This window comes from Lathyrus oleraceus, chromosome 4 (assembly GCF_024323335.1).
Source record: "Lathyrus oleraceus cultivar Zhongwan6 chromosome 4, CAAS_Psat_ZW6_1.0, whole genome shotgun sequence".
NCBI classification, from domain to species: Eukaryota; Viridiplantae; Streptophyta; class Magnoliopsida; order Fabales; family Fabaceae; genus Lathyrus; species Lathyrus oleraceus.
This window is the reverse complement of record NC_066582.1, coordinates 328176101-328187338: the sequence shown is the minus strand read 5'-3', so window position 1 is coordinate 328187338 and position 11238 is coordinate 328176101.

Genomic DNA, 11238 nt, shown 5'->3' with positions numbered 1-11238 from the left:
TTTCCAAGAAAAACTAGATCTTGATGCCAACATGAAAGTTGTTTGTAATGTCATAAGGAGTAACATTTCTCTTGTAATTTTTTTCATATGACAAAAATTGTAGGATATAGGGTCTAGGGAACCCTAGTTTTGACCAGTTGACTTTCTCTGGTCAACTTCTTTGAACCAACTTGCAAACTTGAAGTTCTCTTGATCTTTTGGACTCATGGAGGATAATGTATTCATAATATGATGTAAAATGAAGTATACCTTGATATATTTGACCAATTTTTGAATAAACTTACTGAGGAAGTCACATAAAATACCCAGATGAATTAGGGCTTCCAAGGCAAACAAGCTTCAAACTCTTGATGATTTTTTGACCAAAATGATAAATAAATAACATGGGGATCCATATATGATGATTTTAACCAATGTGGAGGATTTTTGTATTGATCTCCTTGCATTGAGGGTCTCAAACCTTAGTTGTTAATTTGGTGGGCCACATGTGAACACACACTCATACCTACAAAGAAACAAAAACATACATAAACATATTTTTGGTATTTTGGTTAGTAAACAAAATAAAAATAAAGTATAATACAATAAAACATGCTTGGTGATCTCTCCCAGTGCAAACCCAATGAATGAGGGGTGAAGAGGATACCAATGTGTGATCCCAAAGCCAATGCAAATGATGAGATACCACAAGGGATCTTAGGGTCAAAATTGGGGTCTTACAGGCTTCACAACAAATTTGCTAAAATAAAGAGCAGCAACAACCTGAGTAGCATCAGGTTTCTTCATGGAAGCATGAAAAGGCACTTGGTGCAAGATAGGGATGTCCAAGATACTGGAGTATTCTTCCAAAGTAAGCGCTAACAGATAATCCAGGAACATGAAACATCTCAAAGTGCGATCATAAAACTGTAACAAAGTATGAATGACATCCATTCGGTATTCATTTAGAGGAGCTTCCAGGTAACCCAACATCCTTCCATAATACTTTCTGAAGACATCAAAATTGTTAGGAGGAGACCTCTTAGCTAGCTTGAGAAGTTCATCCAGAACTGGGCTTGGGAACTGTTAGATGCCCAAAAGTGCTTATTTGAGCTATCATATGTGGGCATCTTTCACTCTTTTTCCTTGCTAAAATTGTCAAAATCACATTTGTTTTACATGGAATGCGTTACATTGATAAACAAGCTTGGTGCCTTTGATGTGTGTGTTATTGTGCAGGAAAGGCGTGAATTAATTGATAATAAAGACACAAAAGAATTGGCAAAGGAACCAAAGAATAGGAGCATTTCATCTGCCTGCTCGCTAGGCGAGGATGTGGCGAAGAATGGGTTCGCTAGGCGAGCTCCTGGCGAACAGCTCCAGTAAATTAGCAAATTAATTCGCTAGGCGAGCTCATGGAGAAGTTTGCAGCGAATTCATTCTGTTTTGGTGAAAAAGTGCAGCCAACACTCACTCGCTAGGCGAGGCTCTAGCGAGTCCCCAGCGAGCATTCCAGTAGCAAAACCTCTCAACCTCGCTGGGGCGAGGGTTGAGGCGAGTCCTTCGCTAGGCGAAGGTATGTTCGCTAGGCGAACATCACAGTTCACCAAGGCCCTGTTTTCTCTGGGCGCTGGGGCTTTTTGTGCTCATATTTGACCTTCGCTAGGCGATCCATTCTGCTCGCCTAGCGAACATGACAGTTCTGCACTTGTCTATAAGTAGCAGGTGCCACTTTTGGGCACCATACCTCATTTTTACCAACTTTTCCATTTTTTGTACTTTCTCCTAGATATTTTACAGCATTGTTTTGTGGGAGCTTTTATGCCCTAATTTCATTTCTCTTCATCTAGCAACCATCTTCCACAAAAAGAAGGTGGATTCCCATCCAACTTCGATTATCCGACTTGGATGTTGATCAACCTTCTTTCCTTACTTGCCGACCAAGCTACCATGAAAATGAGTAGCTAAGTCATCCATTTGTCAAGGTTAGATGTAGGTGATTTCTAGATTTGTGTGTAAATGTAAGGATCCTCATATGTAAACTCTTTAACGGTAAATATATGATGAAAACTTTGTTTCTATTTAAAACTCTTTGTGTTGGTATTTGATCGAGAGATGTTTACCGATTCTTGACCTAGGTTTTCATCCAAACTTGTTTGTTAGCTAGAGATAGTAACGAATGATTTTGTTCAGCATAAGGTTGAACCAAAAAGTTGTCATTTTGATAGATTGTGTTCGAGAGAAACAATGGATCAAAATGGCAAAACTCACAATGGGTGTTCGAGAGAAACGCATTGAGAGGACCTTGTGAAATTATTTATCATCTAAAGGAGTTTATAAGATTGTTGACCGAGCAAATATATGCAAAGCAAATGTAACCATTGAAACCTAACTTTGACAATATTTCTCATATTAATCAAAACATAACTTTTACCGCAATTAATTACTTTGTATGCAAGATAACTTGATTAAAACCAAAACCCTAGTGTTACATTAAGTTAAGATTAATTCAACCATTGAACGGCAGTGATATCTTACAATCTCTGTGGATACGATAACAAAAACCCGACACGAAATATACATTTCAACAAAATGGCGCCGTTGCCGGGGATTGTAAATTGATATTGCGAGCATCGCAATGGTTGTTTAAGTTTTAGCTTGTGAATTTTTGACTTGTGCTTGTAATTTGTTTGGTTTAGTGTGCAGCTTACGTTTTATGCGAGGGCAAATCCCTATGGACGAACTTCTTTTTGATCCTGAGATCGAGAGAACCGCAAGGAGGCTCAATAGCAAAACGAGACGTAGGAGGCAACAGGCTAGACAACGCCAAGAGCAAGGGGAAAGTTCTTCGACCACAAATCCACACCCATTCATACCAAACATGGAGCCACAACCACCACCACCTATTTCTACTCCATGTATCAATAGTTCAAGGAACACCGCTCAGTTTGCCAACCAAACAGGAAGGCAAGCTGAGATGAAGACGGGAACTCTGAATTTATTATATGGGAGTCCATTCACCGGAATGGACCATGAAGACCCATTTGCTTTTCTCACAAAATTTTATGAGATAGCATTGGCTGCCGGAGTGGATCAGGCTCAGGAGCTTCCGTTGTTCAGACGATTATTTCCCCACGCTTTGCTCGGTAAAGCAAAGGATTGGTACCTCGATCAAACACCAGCCGTAATGACAGACTGGAACGTGTTAGAAGAGAAATTCATTGAAAGATTTTTCTCCCATAACCGATTCATGGAATCAAAGACGGCCATCTCGGTGTTTTCTCAAGGAACCAGTGAATCTTTGAATGAAGCGTGGGAGAGATTCAAGTCCATGCTTAGGAAATGCAAAGGGCATGGATTTGATGAATTAACTCAAATCCATATCTTCAGAAATGGACTTCAACCAAACTGTAAGACGTTGTTGGATGCCACCTCGGGTGGCTCGTTGATGTCAAAAAGTGCCGAAGAAGCCACAAACATTATCAACCGTATGGATTTGAATGATCTTCAAAGTCAAAGTCGTGGAAATTCTTTGAAGAAGGCGGGAGTGCTTGAGTTAGGGACGAATGATGCCATACTTGCCCAAAACAAGCTCATCTCACAACAAGTGGAACTCTTAACGCAACAAATCAAAGAGTTAAGAGAACCGTCAAAAGCTAAACAAATAGCTTGTTGTGAACTTTGTAAAGGTGAACATGACACCGGATTTTGTCCACCTCCCGGTTTTGACGAAGTGAACTACATGGCCAATCAACGGGACTATCAACCGAGACAACAACAACCTTATCAACCACAACAACAACAACAACAACAACAATTCCAAGGGAACCAAGGGTTCCAACCTAGAAGCAACTATTATCATAACCAAGGTTATGGAGGTGGTTCTTCTAGCCGTCAAAACCCTCCCCAAAATCCGTATCAACCTCAACAACCGCCGGTCGTCAATTCTAAATTGGAAGAGACATTGACGCAATTCATGCAAATGTCAATGGCCAATCAAAAGAGTAATGACGCGGCCATAAAAAATCTTGAAACTCAAGTTGGGCAACTTGCCAAGCAACTCGCTGAACAACAAACCGGTCCTTCTTTTTCGGCTAATACGCAAACAAATCCTAAGGAGCATTGTAAGGCGATTATGACGAGAAGTGGAAGGGAGTTGGGTAGTGAAAATGAAAAAAGAGTGGAGAGTGAAAAAAGAGAGAAAGAGAAGGAGATTGAGGAGGAAATAGTAGAGGAAAATGTTGATGGTGAAGTAGGAGTGTGGAGTGATGAGGAAGTAGTTGAAAATAATAAAAATAATGGTGAAGTTGAAAAAGAAAAAGGTGTGGGGATTGAGGAAAATAAAAGTGATGAGGTAATAAGGGAGGTAGTGAAGAAGCCTAGATGGAAAAGTGCTAGAATTGCAAAGGGAAAGGAGGTAGTGAGCGCTACTCCGGTCCAAAACCTTCCTTACCCTCATGCTCCTTCCAAAAGGGAAAATGAACGGCATTACGCCCGGTTCATGGATATTTTTAAACAGTTGCAAATCAACATCCCGTTTGCCGAAGCCTTGGAACAAATGCCAAAGTATGCCAAATTCATGAAGGACATACTAACCAAAAAGCGGAGGTATACGGAACCGGAGACCATCGTCCTTGATGCTAGCTGTAGTGCCATTATTCAAAGGACGCTTCCTAAGAAAGAGGTTGATCCGGGAAGAGTTACATTGCCGGTTAAGATTGGTGACGTGTATGTCGGAAAGGGACTTATTGACTTGGGGTCGAGCATAAATCTTATACCTTTGTCAATTATCAAGAGGCTTGGCAACATCGAGATTAAGTCCATCCGAATGACATTACAATTGGCGGATAAGTCGACTACCCATCCTCATGGCGTAGCCCAAGATGTGTTGGTGAAGGTCGACAAATTCTTTTTCCCGGTGGATTTTATTGTAATTGATATGGAGGAAGATGATGATGCTCCGCTCATATTGGGCCGACCATTCATGAAGACCGCAAGAATGATGATAGATGTTGATGACGGTTTAATGAAGGTGCGGGTTCAAAATGAGGAGGTCACCTTTGATCTATTCGAGGCGATGAAGCATTCCAAGGATAGAAATGATAGCTTTCGCATCGATGTGATCGAAGACGCTATTATAGAGGTTTCAAAGCATATTCATGAGATATCTCCTATGGAGTTAGCTCTTGACGACTCATTGGAGGTTTTCACTAGTGAAGAGGAGCTAGCTCTCGAGGAATGCTTAAAGGAACTAGATAGTTTGGAAGACCTACAACCGTGGGAAGTAGAGGAAGAAAATTTGAAGAAGGAGGTCATTGACGAGAAAGCGCCAATTGAATTAAAAGAGTTACCTTCGACTTTGAAATATGTGTTTCTAGATGAGACCGAGGCAAAGCCGGTCATCATAAGCAACCTCTTGACAAAAGAAGAAGAAGCCCGTCTAATCATTGTGCTAAAAACCAATCAAGAAGCTATGGGTTGGACTCTTTCCGATCTAAAAGGAATTAGTCCATCCTATTGTATGCACAAGATTTTGATGGAGGAGGATTTCAAGCCGGTAGCTCAACCACAACGCCGCTTAAATCCTACGATGAAAGAGGTTGTAAGAAAGGAAGTGGTGAAGCTATTGGATGCGGGAATGATTTACCCGATCTCGGATAGTCCGTGGGTTAGTCCCGTGCACGTGGTTCCGAAGAAGGGTGGAATGACCGTAATCCGAAATGACAAAGACGAATTGATCCCGACTAAAGTTGCCACGGGGTGGAGAATGTGTATAGATTATAGACGGTTGAATACCGCGACTCGTAAGGACCATTTCCCACTCCCATTTATGGATCAAATGCTGGAAAGACTATCGGGCCAACAATACTATTGTTTTTTGGACGGCTACTCCGGGTACAACCAAATTGCGGTTGACCCGGTTGATCATGAGAAGACGGCTTTCACGTGTCCGTTTGGAGTGTTCGCATACAGAAAAATGCCCTTTGGGCTGTGCAATGCACCGGCGACATTCCAACGATGTGTCCAAGCTATTTTTGCCGATCTTATAGAGAAAACAATGGAAGTCTTCATGGATGACTTCTCGGTATTTGGTGGGACGTTTAGTCTATGCTTGGCAAATTTGAAGACGGTGTTGGAAAGGTGTGTGAAGACCAATTTGGTGCTAAATTGGGAAAAGTGTCACTTCATGGTGACCGAGGGGATCGTGCTAGGCCACAAAGTCTCTAAAAGGGGGCTTGAAGTGGATAGAGCTAAGGTTGAAGTAATTGAAAAATTACCCCCTCCGGTGAATGTGAAGGGCATCCGTAGTTTTTTGGGGCACGCGGGGTTCTACCGGCGCTTCATCAAGGACTTCTCAAAGGTGGCTAAGCCTTTGAGCAATTTGCTCGCCAAAGATCAGGTATTTCTCTTCACCGAAGATTGTTTGCAAGCTTTTGAGGTTTTAAAAGAAAAATTGGTTACCGCTCCAATAATAGTCGCTCCCGATTGGAATGAAAATTTTGAACTAATGTGTGACGCGAGTGACTATGCCGTTGGAGCGGTACTTGGCCAAAGAAAAGACAAAACTTTTCATGCTATACATTATGCGAGTAAGGTTCTTAACGAGGCTCAAATAAATTATGCCACAACGGAAAAAGAACTACTCGCAATAGTGTATGCGCTAGAAAAGTTTAGGTCCTATCTTATAGGGTCTAAAGTCGTTGTGTACACCGACCATGCGGCGATTAAATATCTGCTAACCAAGCCGGATTCGAAGCAAAGGCTCATCCGTTGGATCCTCTTGTTACAAGAATTCGATGTCGAAATCAAAGACAAGAAGGGGTCGGAAAACTTGGTAGCGGATCATTTATCCCGCTTGGTGAATGTCGAGGTTACCGCATCTGAAAAGGAAATCCGGGAAGAATTTCCTGATGAAAAATTGTTTAAGGTTCAAGTTAGGCCGTGGTTTGCAGACTTTGCAAACCACAAGGCTAGTGGTTTTGTGCCTGCCGACCTAACTTCGAACCAAAAGAGGAAGTTCCTTTCGGATGCGAAGTATTATGTTTGGGATGACCCATACTTGTTTAAGTTGGGTAGCGATAACCTGTTAAGGAGATGCGTAACTGGTGATGAAGCCCAGAGCATCCTTTGGCATTGTCACAACTCGCCTTATGGCGGACATTATAATGGGGTTAGAACGGCCACTAAAATTCTTCAATCGGGATTTTATTGGCCAACTATTTTCAAAGACGCACATATCCATGCGCAAAGTTGTGATAGCTGCCAAAGAAGCGGTGGGATAGGTAAGAGAGATGAGATGCCTCTCCAAAATATTCAAGAAGTGGAAGTGTTCGATTGTTGGGGCATCGATTTCGTAGGACCTTTCCCACCCTCTTACGGGAATGAGTACATGCTTGTGGCTGTTGATTATGTCTCGAAGTGGGTTGAGGCGATTGCCTCACCTCGGGCGGATGCCAAAACGGTGATAAAATTTTTAAAGAAAAACATCTTTTCCCGTTTTGGAACCCCCCGAGTGTTGATAAGTGACGGAGGGTCACACTTTTGCAATGCACCTTTGGAAACAATTCTAAAACATTATGGTGTGTCGCATAGGGTGACAACTCCGTACCACCCTCAGGCTAACGGGCAAGCGGAGGTCTCTAATCGAGAGATTAAGAGAATCCTAGAAAAAACCGTGTCCAATTCTAAAAAAGAGTGGTCCCAAAAATTGGACGAAGCATTATGGGCCTACCGTACGGCCTTTAAAGCTCCAATTGGCCTAACTCCGTTTCAATTGGTATTTGGTAAAACTTGCCATTTGCCGGTTGAATTGGAGCACAAGGCCTTGTGGGCCATAAAGTTTTTAATTTTTGAAAATGAGGCGGCCGGTGAAAAAAGGAAAGTATAACTTCTTGAGTTGGAGGAGATGCGCAATGCCGCATACCACTCAAGTTGGTTGTACAAGGAGAAAGCAAAGAAATATCATGACAAGAAGATCCGAACCAAAGAATTCGTGCCCGGACAATTGGTCTTATTGTTCAACTCCCGGTTGAAGTTGTTTCCCGGGAAGTTGAAATCAAAATGGTCCGGGCCATTTCGGGTGAAAGAAGTAAAAGAATACGGGGCCATTATCATTGAAGACATGGACGAGAAAGACAGTTGGACCGTGAATGGCCAACGATTGAAAGTGTATCTCGGCGGTCACGTGGATCGCGAGAGTTGTGCTCAGCCGCTCGATGCTCCTCTGTGAGCATCGCACCGTCGAGCTTAGCCGACATTAAACAAGCGCTAGTTGGGAGGCACCCCAACATTGTAAGTATTTCCTGTTTTATGTTTTATGTTGTATGGAGTACACTATGCTAAACCCATGCTGGATGACTTGCAAGTGCTGCTTTTGCCTTTGCACTTGCTGTCATGCTCGCTTGCAGCTCGCTAGGCGAGGCAGTAGCGAGCATGCTCGCTACCTGCTCGCTAGGCGAGGCAGCAGCGAGCGCTGCAGTACTGTTTACTATTTAAATCTCAGCAGGGCCATTTTGCCCTTACCTTCAAAAATTTGTCTGAACGGCTCTGCTGAGGATTTTGTGTTTGGCTTCAAACTCTCTCTCATTTGCATCTTTATCAACAACACGTGCTTCTTTCGGTAGATTGCAAACTCTCCCCACTTCTCTTTTACAAATCCGTATACCTAAGGTTTGCCCTATTACATGTTTCTTTTTGTTTGCACTCTTAATTTCCAAATGTGAATTGCAAATAGGATAAGTGTAGTATGGGACCTTGAGGTTGCATGTATTATTTTGGGAGTTTGCAATGTTTGTACATTTAGGTTTTCAAATTGGGGATTTAATTTTAATTTAGGTTTTGCATGCAATTAGGCAATCCCCAATAGCATAGAACGATTCATTGTCATGAGAAAATTATTAGGTTCTGTGTGGGAACCATAAGAGTACGGGTTTTGGGGAAAACATCTTTGAAAATGCAGAAAATCCCAAAACCCGTAAGGTTCGCTAGCAGCTCGCTAGGCGAACCTGGGGCGAGCGTTCGCTGCAACTTCGCTAGGCGAAGCAGCAGCGAACATGACAGTATTTTGATTTATGTTTTAATGGCTAATCTGTGTGTTGGTGTGTGTTGTTTCTTTGAATATTTTGCAGATGGAGTCTAGATCTGGAGCTGGTAAGAAAAGAAAGGGAGCTGCAACTACTTCCAGGACCGTGCCGATTCAATTCGATACCGACAAGTTTGTCGGTCCAAAACAGGCTGCACGGTACATAGCTTTGGAGAAGCGAAAAATACTTCCTGAGAGGCGTTTTCTGATCAACCCACAAGGCACTTACAGAACTTTCGCCGGGTTGATAGACGCCAAGAAGTGGGATAGGTTGATAAGTCCCTTGGAGCATTACGACATTGCTACAGTGCGGGAGTTCTATGCTAACGCACTGCCCGACGACGACGAGCCCTTCACTTGGGTTTCTAGAGTTGCCGGGCGTGAAATTCCATTTGACAGGGATGCTATCAACCGAATCCTAGGGGAACCGCTCCAGCTGGGAGCTGATCAGAGAGACCAGTACCACACCGACCTCAGACTTCATAAAGATGTCCCTGCCATTACCGCCGACCTGCTTTTGCCTGGGAGATCGGTTGAGCCGAACCCATCTGGGGTTCCTGTGAGATATCACCGGGAGGACATGACTCCCATGGCTCAGCTGATCCTACTCTTGGTTTTGACCAACATCCAACCCAAATCACACACTTCTACTGTGCCGATCCCAGTGGCACATTTAGTCCATTCCATTCTCACAAATGTTGAGATAGATGTCGCGAGGATAATCGCCAATGAGCTGAAGACCGTGGTTGAGAGCGGGCTTAAGTCAGGGGCTCGTGTTAATTGCCCCTTGGCTTTCCCGTGTTTGATTATGAGTTTATGTGTTCAGGCTCGGGTGAGACTTCCGTCTCGTGGGCAGGTTCGAATCCCGGCACCTATTGATGATAGGTATGTGGCTAAGTATTGTAGAGCTAAGACTTCTGGTGGCAGTGCAGCCTCAGGAAGTACTCGGGCTGCTGATGGTCCTAGTGCTTCTTCTCCCGGACTTGATCCGTACCTGAGGGTTGTGTGTGACTACAGTTTTGAGTGGATGGCAGCATCCCAACGAGCTATGATTGATATGCATAACAGTATGCAGAGGTTGGAGCTGCAAGGTAATGACCCCTCCGGTGCTCGAGCATTGTTAGCGCGTGAGCAGTTTATGCTTAACGCTAATTGGCCTGTGGACAGGCCAGTCTATGGTGAGGGGGTGGACGCTGAAGCTGAGAATGATGATGATGTTGATGATGAGGCTACCGGTTTTGAGGCCGGTAGCGAAGAGGAGTCCTGAGCCCTTTGTGGGTTGAGTATTTGTTTTTTTTTTCAGTTTTTATGTTATTTTTATTTGTACTTTCGAATTTTGTATTTTGACCATGGTGTGTACTATTGGGGTGTTTTGTCCCCCACGAACAAAATTTTATTTTTTAGTTAATGTTATTTATGTTTGTTGATTTTGTGTGTTTAATAAATTTTTGGTTGATTGAGTGGCAAACCCTTCTAGATTGGTTGCTCCTCAAGAAGTACCCAATGAAGGTGCATCCGAGCTTGGATGGCAATGATAAGAATAAACAAGTGAATGAAGCTAAGGTACATGGTTACCGTCGGCTAGAATTTTAGAATGCATTAGGAACTTTACTCTTTTTGGTAAATTGAATATTATCTTTTTGCAACATAATTGAATGAATGCTTCATCTAGAACTTAAAACCACAAATTGTGAGGAAACCTCCATTGTTCACTAAAATGCTGGATTCTAATAAGTTTTGTTGATTCATGTGATTCATTATTTGTCTTTTATTATTGTGAAATTGTGGAAGCAATTAGAAATGATCAAGGCACTTGTTTTCTTTCGAGCACAACTACATCCAAAAACAACTTACCTGTGAGCAGAGAGAGTATTTGTTAACCCCTTTGAGCCTAAACAGTTGAATCTCGGCTTAAAATAAAGCGAGATCTCAAAAATCTTTTTTTTACAACCCGAAAAATCTTGATTATTGTTCTTTTGCCGTAAAAAGTTAAGAGCATTCACTTAGGGTATGGAAGAAATAAGTTGGGGAGAACGAAAAAGAATTGCTAAGTACCACAACTCTTGAAAAAGAAAAGAAAAACCGAGCAAGCATAGAAAAATATATGTATAGGAAATATAGAAAAGAAACATCTGTTTGTATATATGATGTGAAAGAAAAGAACAAAAAAATAAAAG